Source organism: Chionomys nivalis, chromosome 26 (genome assembly GCF_950005125.1).
Source record: "Chionomys nivalis chromosome 26, mChiNiv1.1, whole genome shotgun sequence".
NCBI classification, from domain to species: domain Eukaryota; kingdom Metazoa; phylum Chordata; class Mammalia; order Rodentia; family Cricetidae; genus Chionomys; species Chionomys nivalis.
The window spans coordinates 10555595-10566231 of record NC_080111.1 but is presented as its reverse complement, the minus strand read 5'-3'; positions in this window follow the sequence as shown (position 1 = coordinate 10566231).

Genomic DNA, 10637 nt, shown 5'->3' with positions numbered 1-10637 from the left:
TGAATGGAATTTGTGTGGTAAATTCTTTGTCACAATAATCTCCAAATACATAAAACAAACCATCCTGGAGTTAAACTGTGTATTTAATGAGTGTAGTCTTCAAGAACATAAGAAAAATCATACTGTAGTGAAACTCTTAAATGAATTCAGTGTCGTAGTGTTTTTATTTTATATAGGAGTAAAACTTTTTGTGTGTAAGCAATTTGGTAAAGGTTTTACATAATACAGAAGTCTTTGGGTACCTGAAGAAGATACTGAGAGCTTATTTTGAATTATTTTTTAAGATTTTTAAGCCATGTAGCCGGGCGGTGGTGGCACACGCCTTTAATCCCAGCACTTGGGAGGCAGAGGCAAGCGGATCTCTGTGAGTTCAAGACCAGCCTGGTCTACAAGAGCTAGTTCCAGGACAGGCTCCAAAACCACAGAGAAACCCTGTCTCGAAAAACCAAAAAAAAAAAAAAAGATTTTAAGCCATGTAGAAAAAATTATAGTGTAAACAACCCATTGAAGAATTATGATACCTGATTTTATTTTTTTTTTGCACTAGGAAACTAATGGACAAAACCTAATTTAAGAATTTATGAAGTCCTATGGGTAGGAGATAGAGCCAATCAATGAATCACAACCTGTCCCTTAAATGAGACCCAAAGGAATACACTTCATCCCTGAATCCAGAACTAGTGAAAGAAACAACATCACCCTGAAAACAGAGCCAAAAGTTTATAAAGTGCCAGTGATAGAAACCCACTTTGGCTCTAAAACCAGAGCCCAACGAAAAAACTACCATTGTATATCTGAGCACAAAATCAACCAATCCCTGAGCACAAAAGCCAGTCCATCTCTGACCATGTTCAAGCTCAGGGATTGAAACCCAACCAGTTTCCACCTTCAAAATCTTAGAAGTGCTCCTGCCCTAAGAAGCCCTATATAAGGTGTATGCTCATTCAGTAGGCAGCTGCCCCTTTCCAGCCTTGCACAGGAAGTCACAATCCTGGATTCTTCCCTCCCCAATAAATCTCTTGGCCGAGATTTGTTTAAAGACCTTCTTTTACTCAAGTGGATCAGAAAATCCCTAGTGGAGTAGAAACAAGATACAATTGATACCTCTGCTCAAAAACTCAGCCGAGAAGAACACAGAAGCAATGAACACTTCTTATGGGATACTCCCTTAGGAGAGTGGAGCAGCACATCGGCAACAGACATTTCTGCTGGGAAGGTTTCTTAGAAGAATAAAGGGGATCTCAGAGAGGAACAGAATTGCTACATCTAGTAGAGTGAACTTCCCTTCATAGCTGTAGGTATTGCTTAACTTCTGGCAATCAAGTTACACTTTCTTTTAGAACTTTAACACTTGCCAGATCAATTTAAATGATAATGCAGCCCTCTTCAGTTCTACACTTCTCTTCAAATGTATGGAATAAGTAATTCAGGTGTAAATATTTATGGATGTGTACTGGCTCCTTTTCTGTTGTGAGATGATGTCTATTTCAACTTATAAAAGCATTTAATTTGGGCCTTGGTTCTAGAGGATAACAGGATCATCATGAACATGTCATGGCAAAAAGTGTCAGGCGTGGTACTACAGCTGAGTCTTAAGAACTCACATCCATAATCTGCTACATGAAGCAGAACATTGAAACTGGAAATGGCGTAGGGGTGTAAATTCTCATAGCTTACACTGATATATTTCCTTCAGCAGGGTAGCATGTCCTAAATCTTCCCAAATGATACTGCCAACTTAGAAAAATTAATTTTTCTCATTTCAAGTTTAAATTCACTTTATCTTTGCATGAATTAATTGATGATTTAAAAATAGTGTAAAGTGTAAGATGCCTCAACTCCTCTTTTACAGTAATGAATGCATACAGGAGAAATATGTTCATGAGAGAAAAATTGTTTTCAAATTTGCTTTAATTGTAATTATGTGATATATGTGTATGTCTCTGTGGGAATGTGAATGTGTGTTCTGTATCTTGAGAAAGTTAAAACCTTGGATCTTCTTGCAGCAGGAATTACAGGAAGATGTTATTCCTGGGACAGAGCATTTCTTAATCACTTAGCCATGACTTTAATACTATAAATATTTTAAAGTTTATTTGTATCACACTGAATTCTGGAAATAGGACCAAACTCATAATGAAGAAAGTCCTATTCATGGAAACAATTTGTTAATGACTTTAGCCATCAAAATTGTCTTCAGTTTCAAGACAAATTATTTTTCATCATAACCTTGAAGGAAGTAAATTATGTACCATGTTCACTGAAGACTGATGATGGATATCATTGCATTGTGCTTTCTATTTTGAAACATGTGAGGTAGATACTAAAGTGTGCTGTATGTGTGGCAAATCTATTTAGTGAAGCTTACGTTGTAGTCCTTACGTTCCTTGTATGGCTTTTATTCATCTTCTATTGTGCCTTTACTTAGTAATAGGTTTTTTTATGTAATGTGTACATTGGTTCAAATAACCAATCATGTGTAATCATACTTTTCAAGTAAGGGTATCTTTGCAAAGGTGATTGATTGTTGTTCCTGGTTTTGATTTTCATCTTTTTACAAAATCCCTTGAGTTTTTGTAGTTTGTTATTCATGTTAGCTTGGCTGTCACTAATGATTCAGGGATATATTTGAACACATGATGCTCATATGTCTGCCACCTGAGTACAAGATCAAGGATAGATGATGAACTCTTAATGTGTTCTGTTTTCTCAACACAATTTGACAATGTTAATGTTAAAATAACAGTTAAAGAGAGTATAAGAATCTTTAAACACTTCATGTGTGTATTCAAAGGTGTATTTTAATTTCTCTGATATAGATATAATAAAGTAGGCTAATCAGCAAACAGTTGTATATATCATACCATAGCTTGATGTTCTATAGGGATCAAGGTTAAGTTTCTAACACAAAGGACTGTTAAGCACATAACAGTCCTTTCCCACTGAGCCATGTCACTAGTGATTAAATTAAATTTGAATATTACATCAGTAAATTATTTTCTTCTGATGTGAGAGTCTCCTCTGTGTGCTGTGGTTGCCATTAATGAATAAAGAAACTACATTGGCCTATTGATAGGACAGAACTTAGGTAGGCTGGAAAGACAGAACTGAATGCTGGGAGAAGGAAGGGTAAAAACAGGGAGACGCCATGGACCCACCACTGGAGATAAACATGCTGAAACTTTGCTGGTAGGCCACAACATTGTAGTGATGCACAGATTAATGGAGATGGGTTAAATTAATATGTAGGAGTTATCTAATGAGAAGTTAGATCTAATGGGCCAAACAATGATTTAATTAATACAATTTCTGTGAGATTATTTTGGATGTATGTTAGGCCAAAAGAACAAGTGGCCCCTTGACCCCAACAGTCTTCTTTTCATATTGTAAATGTGAATTCCTTCAAGGATAGAGAAACACAAGACAATTTGAATAATAAATTCTCTTTGCATATGAAAATATACCATCATACATTTTAATTCATTCTCAGAGCTAAATATTTATTGATAAAACATTCTCATAACCAAAAATATACACCAGAGAATTGCCTCATTTAGTAAAGTACATTGCTGCTAATTCTGATAACCTGAGTTCTATCTCCGGGTTAACCATAAGACTCTTACAGATGTTGCCATATTTTTTTTAACTTGGGCATGTTTAACTACACATGAACACTCCTATATCAACTCATTCATGAATAATTCTTATATCCAAATAAGTGCCATTGAGGTCACTTGCAGCCAGATGGTTCCCTAGGTATCATCACTAGAACTCACAAAGCAGAAGTAGATCATAGACCCCTGTTAGTTTTGCTGTCAGTGCTATGTATACATCATGTCATGGGGGTATTCACACAAACACACTTCAAACATTTTTAAATGGATGGAATTAACATTGCAAAGAAAATAACCCCTTATTGAGAATATATGAAATGATTTGATCATTTAAATTATAGAATTTCAAGAAATATTGGTATTCATCTAAACAATGATGCTCCATTTAAATCTTTCATTCTCTCTTCTCTGATTCAATGATAAGTCCTTTAAAAATACATATGTCAACTGGACTTAAGAGTACATGGCTATAATCACAGCACATGGGAGTGTGGCTGTGGTCAATCTCAGTATGTTTGAGGCCAGCTTGTTCCCCATAATGAATTCCTGGCATCAGTAGCTATGTAGGCATATCCTGTCTCAAAAAAATTATGAAAGAAAAAGCCTATGCCAAATTATGGAACTTTTCCTAATAAAACCTGGCTGGACTCAAACTGATTTCAACCAACATTTATAATCTTTACTCACATAAATAGAACTGTGTTAACAAGATAGAAATTTCATTCACATTCAGTCCATTGAATTCTTTGACAACCATCCAGAGGGAACTTTATCCTTCATGTGATAAGAGACAGAAGGAACAGTTTGACACCTTCACCTTCATAATTATAATGGCATATGTATGATCTGGTGAATTGTCTCAGGAGTACTGCTCCTCTTGGGTACCCAAGTTTGATTCTGAGCACCACAACATATTGGGCAGAACTCCCTGTAATTGCAGGTCCTCAAAATCTGGTGCATTTTTCTGGCCTTTTTAGTGCGACAGGAAAGCAAATGCCAAAAAGATAGGTCTATATTTTATTATATATTTTAAATAGGTTTTCTTTGTGTGTCTGTTAAGTTAAGAAAGAATGAAATTTAATTTAGATGTAGGAGTTTGACCAGTGTGTATAACATGTGTATCCCAGGTACCAGTGGTGGCCAGAAGACAGTGTCTAATCCCCTGGGACTGGAGGTACACACAGTTGTGGGTGCTGGGTATCAATGTTAGTCCCTGTGGATGAGTCACCAATGTTCTAAGTGCTGAGCCATCTACTCAGCCTCATGAACATGTCATTCAAAACAATAAAGTGTAAAAGGATGATCTAAGTTCATCTTTTCCTCATTCTTTAAGGCACAGAAAAAATAAGAGATTGATAGCATTGGAAACTAATTTAGACTGGATCTAAAAGAATTTCTGAGCCAAAATCTCCCCAAAATCAGGGGAAAGTACAAATGAGGATCAGTAAACAAACTGACAATTGATGGAGGATGGTCACTGCTTAATAAAGAGACTGCCTTGGCCCATTTGATAGGCCAGCCCTTAAGTGGGTGGAGTAGACAGAACAGAATGCTGGGAGTAAGAGGGAAGTGAGACAATCACCATGCCTCTCCTCACTGGGTCAGATGCGATGGAGCAAGCCGCCAGGTCAGACATGCTGAATCTTTCCCGGTAAGACACCATCTCGTGGTACTACACAGATTACTAGATATGGGTTAAGCAAGATATGAGAGTTAGCCAAGAAGAGGCTAGATATAATGGGCCAGGCAGTGTTTATATGAATACAGTTTGTGTGTTGTTATTTCGGGGCATAAGCTAGCCAGGCGGCCAGGAGCTGGACGGCAGGAAGGCTGCCCGCAGCTCTCTCTCTACAGACAATAAAAGTCTTTAAAACATGGTTAACTATTTAACCAACACACTTGGCTGCAATTGGAGCCTACAAACTCACATATCATGTGTACTTCTGCTTGAGTTCTGTTCTCGTGTAAGGAGAGAATAGTAACTTGTAGGCATGAAGGCTCACTGGTAGGAATGGTATCAGATTCTGTTTCCCAGGTGCCTGGAACACCTTAAGTTAGGAGCTTTGTTTTGTGGTGACTCAAAATGACATTGAGGTTATGAGGACATGGACGGAAGTCACTTTAAGGCTAAGGTTACCAGGTGTTGACAAAGAGGTGTGGATTTGAGTGAACTATTAGGGATGGAGGTTTGTGAAAGCCTGAGGATCAAATGCCAGAGAGCAGTGTTTAGGCTGTATTTGAGGACAAACTGCCGTCAACTGACCTCTGTCCACTCAGCTCTGCTGGGTCTTCCCCATCTAGTTCTTCCACTCTTTTTTGGCATCTCATGTAGCTATAGTGATAACATCCTGCAGACCCCACTTTGAGGACTCCACCAAGAATTTAAAATACCTCCTTCTGCAGGGCTTTCATGTCCTGGGACTCCTCGAGACTTGGTTCCACCTTCTCCAACTTCATGGCCGGACCTAGAGGAGGCCCCCTTTGCAATGCTCTCCACTCCTGCTCCTGCCTGATCCTCTTGCTGCAAAGTCTCCAGGCCAACTTGGGGCACTGTGCCCACTCCAATCTGAGGTCCACAGTATGCCATCCCTCCACAGAACTCATACAGCGGGGGACAAGGGGAGATCCCCAGAACCTCTGAGCCTGGCCCAATTCCAGGCCCACCTTGAAGCTCTTAGAAGATTGTCCAAGTCCAAAAGTCCACCCAGCCTGGCTCCAGCCCTCCCGATCCATCACACCCACTAAGTGGGGGTGAGAAGGCAAAGTCTGAAGCCAGGTGTCCAGCCATAAGGAAGGTGGGCACCCCAAGCCGGGGGCCTGATGGAAGGAGGGCTCACCTAAGGAATGCTTAAACCTCTCTCCTTCCCTCCTTCCCCAATCCCATCCGCTAGCCTTCGGAATTATAAACCATAGAAAACAGGATTTCTCAGTGAATGTGAGACTCTGTTTCAGAAAATCTAGATTTTTTTTTGTCCTGTATCTGTTCTTAACAATCCCATATGTAAACACAGTATCTTGATCACACTCCCTTCACAACTTTTATTCATGCTCTCTCTTTCCTCATCTTTCTTCCTCCCTTACACCTTCTCTCTGCTGTAATGCTGTCTGATCGATTTGGCTAGATCTTTCTCAGGTATTGAGCAGGTAACAACCACAAAGATTTCATGAGTGCAACAGCTATGTCATTTCTAGAAGACAGCATTTTGCATCCTCCAACTTGTCCAGGAAGACTGGACTCTTTCTTTGCAGATTACATATGTTGTTCTTCAGGGTTTCATAGTATCAAGAGACTAGTAAAGCCTAGAGGCAATGTATACATTCACACAAAAGGAATACAAAACTTTTTCATCTTCCATATCCCTAGATCTATGATTTCTGCTACTATAGTAATCTGTCTGGGTCTGAGTGCCTGGAGTCCAGGATTTTACTGGAACTCCAACTTCCATCTTTACGTGATAAAACATTTTACACGCCTTCAATGCCAGCACTCGGGAGGCAGAGGCAGGCGGATCTCTGTGAGTTTGAGGCCAGCCTGGTCTTCAAGAGCTAGTTCCAGGACAGGCTCCAAAGCTACAGAGAAATTCTGTCTCAAAAAACCAAGGTGGCACGGAGAAACCCTGTCTCGAAAAACCAAAAAAGAAAAAAAACAAAACAAAACAAAAAAAAAAACCCAAGGTGGCACCTAAATCTTGCTGCTGTATCCTGTTTGGGAAATACCATTGCATGCCCCAAGTCCTTCCCAATACCCATGGAGACAGTCCTGCTCGCCCCTGGGAGACAAGTCGGGGAGATGTCACAGGTCCCTGTGCTCCACATGGAACATTGCTTTGGAAGTATTATTTTTATGGACAATTATCCAGTCCCAAGAAGAACTAGGTTTTTAATAAGCATCCCCAGTAGTTTTACATTTTCAGGCACCACAGTATAAAAATCTAGCTTTCCCAAGTGGCATCTGTATTCTGGACCCCCGCACCCAAATATTTCCTACAGGGGAAAATCTGCCAGCCTCCAGGGGCAGCAGTGGGGGATATGCATCTCGGATATCCCAGGAGGCTAGCCCTGCTACTAGTTGACAGAAATCAGGGACTATTTTGGAGGTGGTCCATACCATCCCTCCGGTTTGTGAAGAAATCTGCCAAGTCAATTTCTGGTGTGCATGGGGATTGTTACAGATGGACCTGGGTAACAAAGCAAGGGCTTGAGGAGGTGTGGATTGCGGCGCAAACAGATGTGAGCTGGCGGCTGCTGCTCTGGCTGTGGAGTGCTGCGCTTTTCTTGCCTTCCTTTGGGTATACCCCAGGAGTCAAAATTCTGGAATAGATGCGAGATTTCCGGGTGTCCGGGCTGGTTCAGATAGATAGATAACAGTCTGGGAAGAACAGCTTTAGGATTATATACTGTTTTACATAGGATCCTGAAAGGGGTGTTTCGGATTCAGAACAGGACAAAGGAAGGGGGGTGGCTGCCCAGTCATTCCCAGCCGGTCTTGTTTTTTTTTTTTTTTTAATACTTGTCCTGAACTCTGGGGTCAGTAATTTTTAATGTAATTTCCCCAAGTCTTACCCATGCCCTGACTTTCCTGGGCAACAAGGCAGTTTTACCAACAATCCCGATTACCTTGGGCAGACCAAACCTCAGGAAGATTTCTTCTTTGATCTTCTTAGTCGTAGTAAGAGAGTTTTTGTATCAAAGGGCTAATGTCCCTTTAAGAAAACTGTTCAGCTCAGCCACCATTGCTGCCCTGTTTTCTTCAGTAAATCCTAGCAGCGTGCGCCACCACAACCGGCTCTGCTTGGCCATTGCTGTACCCCAAGCATCCCACAGCTGCGGTCTGGGAGCTGGGAACAGTTGGTCTCTGTGAAACTTGCAAGCAGCTCAGGAAGGCTGTTTGGAATTGGGCTCCAGCACCTCCTGGACCCCTCCTCACTTCAGTCAGTCATTGCCTGTGGGGGCGGGCGACTGTAAGCAGAGTTCCCGGACTTGGGCTGTGTCCAAGGCAGCTTCCTCCACAAGGTGGGCATGGCAAAGGCTGAGCGCAGCCTGCTTTTCCCTGCCATGTTCGGGAACAGAGGGAGTGAAAACAAAAAGGCTTTTGCTTACCTAAACTTAATCTGGGCCTTTGACTTTGTCAAGATTGACAATTGACTTTTTACAATGTCATCTACTTGATTTTCAACTAAGAACATATGGTACAGGCCGGGCGGTGGTGGCGCAAGCCTTTAATCCCAGCACTCAGGAGGCAGAGGCAGGCGGATCTCTGTGAGTTCGAGACCAGCCTGGTCTACAAGAGCTAGTTTCAGGACAGGCTCCAAAACCACAGAGAAACCCTGTCTCGAAAAACAAAAAAAAAAAAAAAAAAAAAAAAAAAAAAAAGAACATATGGTACAATATGAACATACCAGAGGCATTTCTTTCCATCATTTGTCTATCTTACATATGTTCCTACAAGACTTTGTGGTAAGAATGTCCCTAAATGTCTCTGATTTTACATTGTTATCATGCTTAGAAGTGGATTTGTTAACGGAACATGTTTAAGAAATAGGAAAACATGACATGAGCATGTTCAGACTCCGTAAGTAAAGTCCCAATGCTTCCTTTGTTGAGGAAAAATACTGTTTTGAAAATAACTCCAATGCTCTTCATGCCTCCCACAGGCAAGAAATCTTTCTCATTTCTTCTGCCTTGGCTACTGAGATGCCTGTTTGTGGTAGTCAAACTGACTGCTCCTGAGTTCATCTAATAAACAAAGAAGTGATTATACCTGAGAGAGATTTTACCTAAATGTTTTGAAGTGGGAAACTCCTCCATTAATCTGGATAGTTTGAGATGAAGAAAGACCCTCAGTGCTGGGGAGACTCTCACTCAAGTCTCGAGATAACATGACCTTCCAGTAACTCATGAGAGACCATCCTTGCTGCAATCACATGAGGCTTTAATCGATGAGACGGGAACCAGTGCACTGGGGCCGAGACTCATAACCCACGCAGGGGAAGAGTTCGACCCTGAGTGGCCGGGAGAAGGAGTTTTTAAAGGAAGAAACCAAGCCCAGTAATCCAAAAGGGTCATAGAAAATTCTGAAAAATCCAGTGATGGTCACAAGGGGCAACTCCCTGCCTCTCAGGACCACTTTCAAGGTCATAATCAGCTAGTTCTTAAAACACAATACAATGGCAATCACAAGGGGGAAACTCCCTGTCTCAAGATTATTGTGATGATTAGAATCTAACTTTATCTTCAGCTAGTTCCTGAAACACAGTCACTGAACCAGCTAATCCTAGATTTTTGATTCTTCTCTTCCTGCTTGGATTTTTGGCTATTTTCTTCCTGCTTGGGGGGGGGGGTGTCTGGATTTATCCAGGTCTTTCAATGATAAGACCACCTTTAGCTGCTTGCTGCCAGTAAACACTTTTAACACCCTGACTCAAGAGGAAGAGGCAGTGGGATTTTCTGAGTTTGAGACCAGTCTGGGTGATAGAATGAGTTCCACAACGACACAGATAAATCCTGCCTTGAAATCACCAGAAAAAGAAAGAAAGAAAGAAATCTCAGTCAAAAACTATGACCCATGGGGCTGGAGAGATGGCTCAGTGGTTAAGAGCATTGCCTGCTCTTCCAAAGGTCCTGAGTTCAATTCCCGGCAACCACATGGTGGCTCACAATCATCTGTAATGAGGTCTGGTGCCCTCTTCTGGCCTGCAGGCATACACACAGACAGAATATTGTATGCATAATAAATAAATAAATATTTAAAAAAAAAAACAAAAAACCCAAAAAAACTGTGACCCAACTTTAACAGCATCTCATGTTCTGGTAGCAGCAGTCACATATAAAGTATATTGAAGAAGGAAAGTCTCTGTTTTTGCCTCTGTGCTCTGGCTCTGACTACTAAGCTCATTCCTTTACTAGCATTAGCGCCTAGTTCTTTGTAATTTTGGTGTCTATTTAAAAGTGGCTGAGAAGCCGGGCGGTAGTGGCGCACGCCTTTAATCCCAGCACTCGGGAGGCAGAGGCAGGCGAATCTCT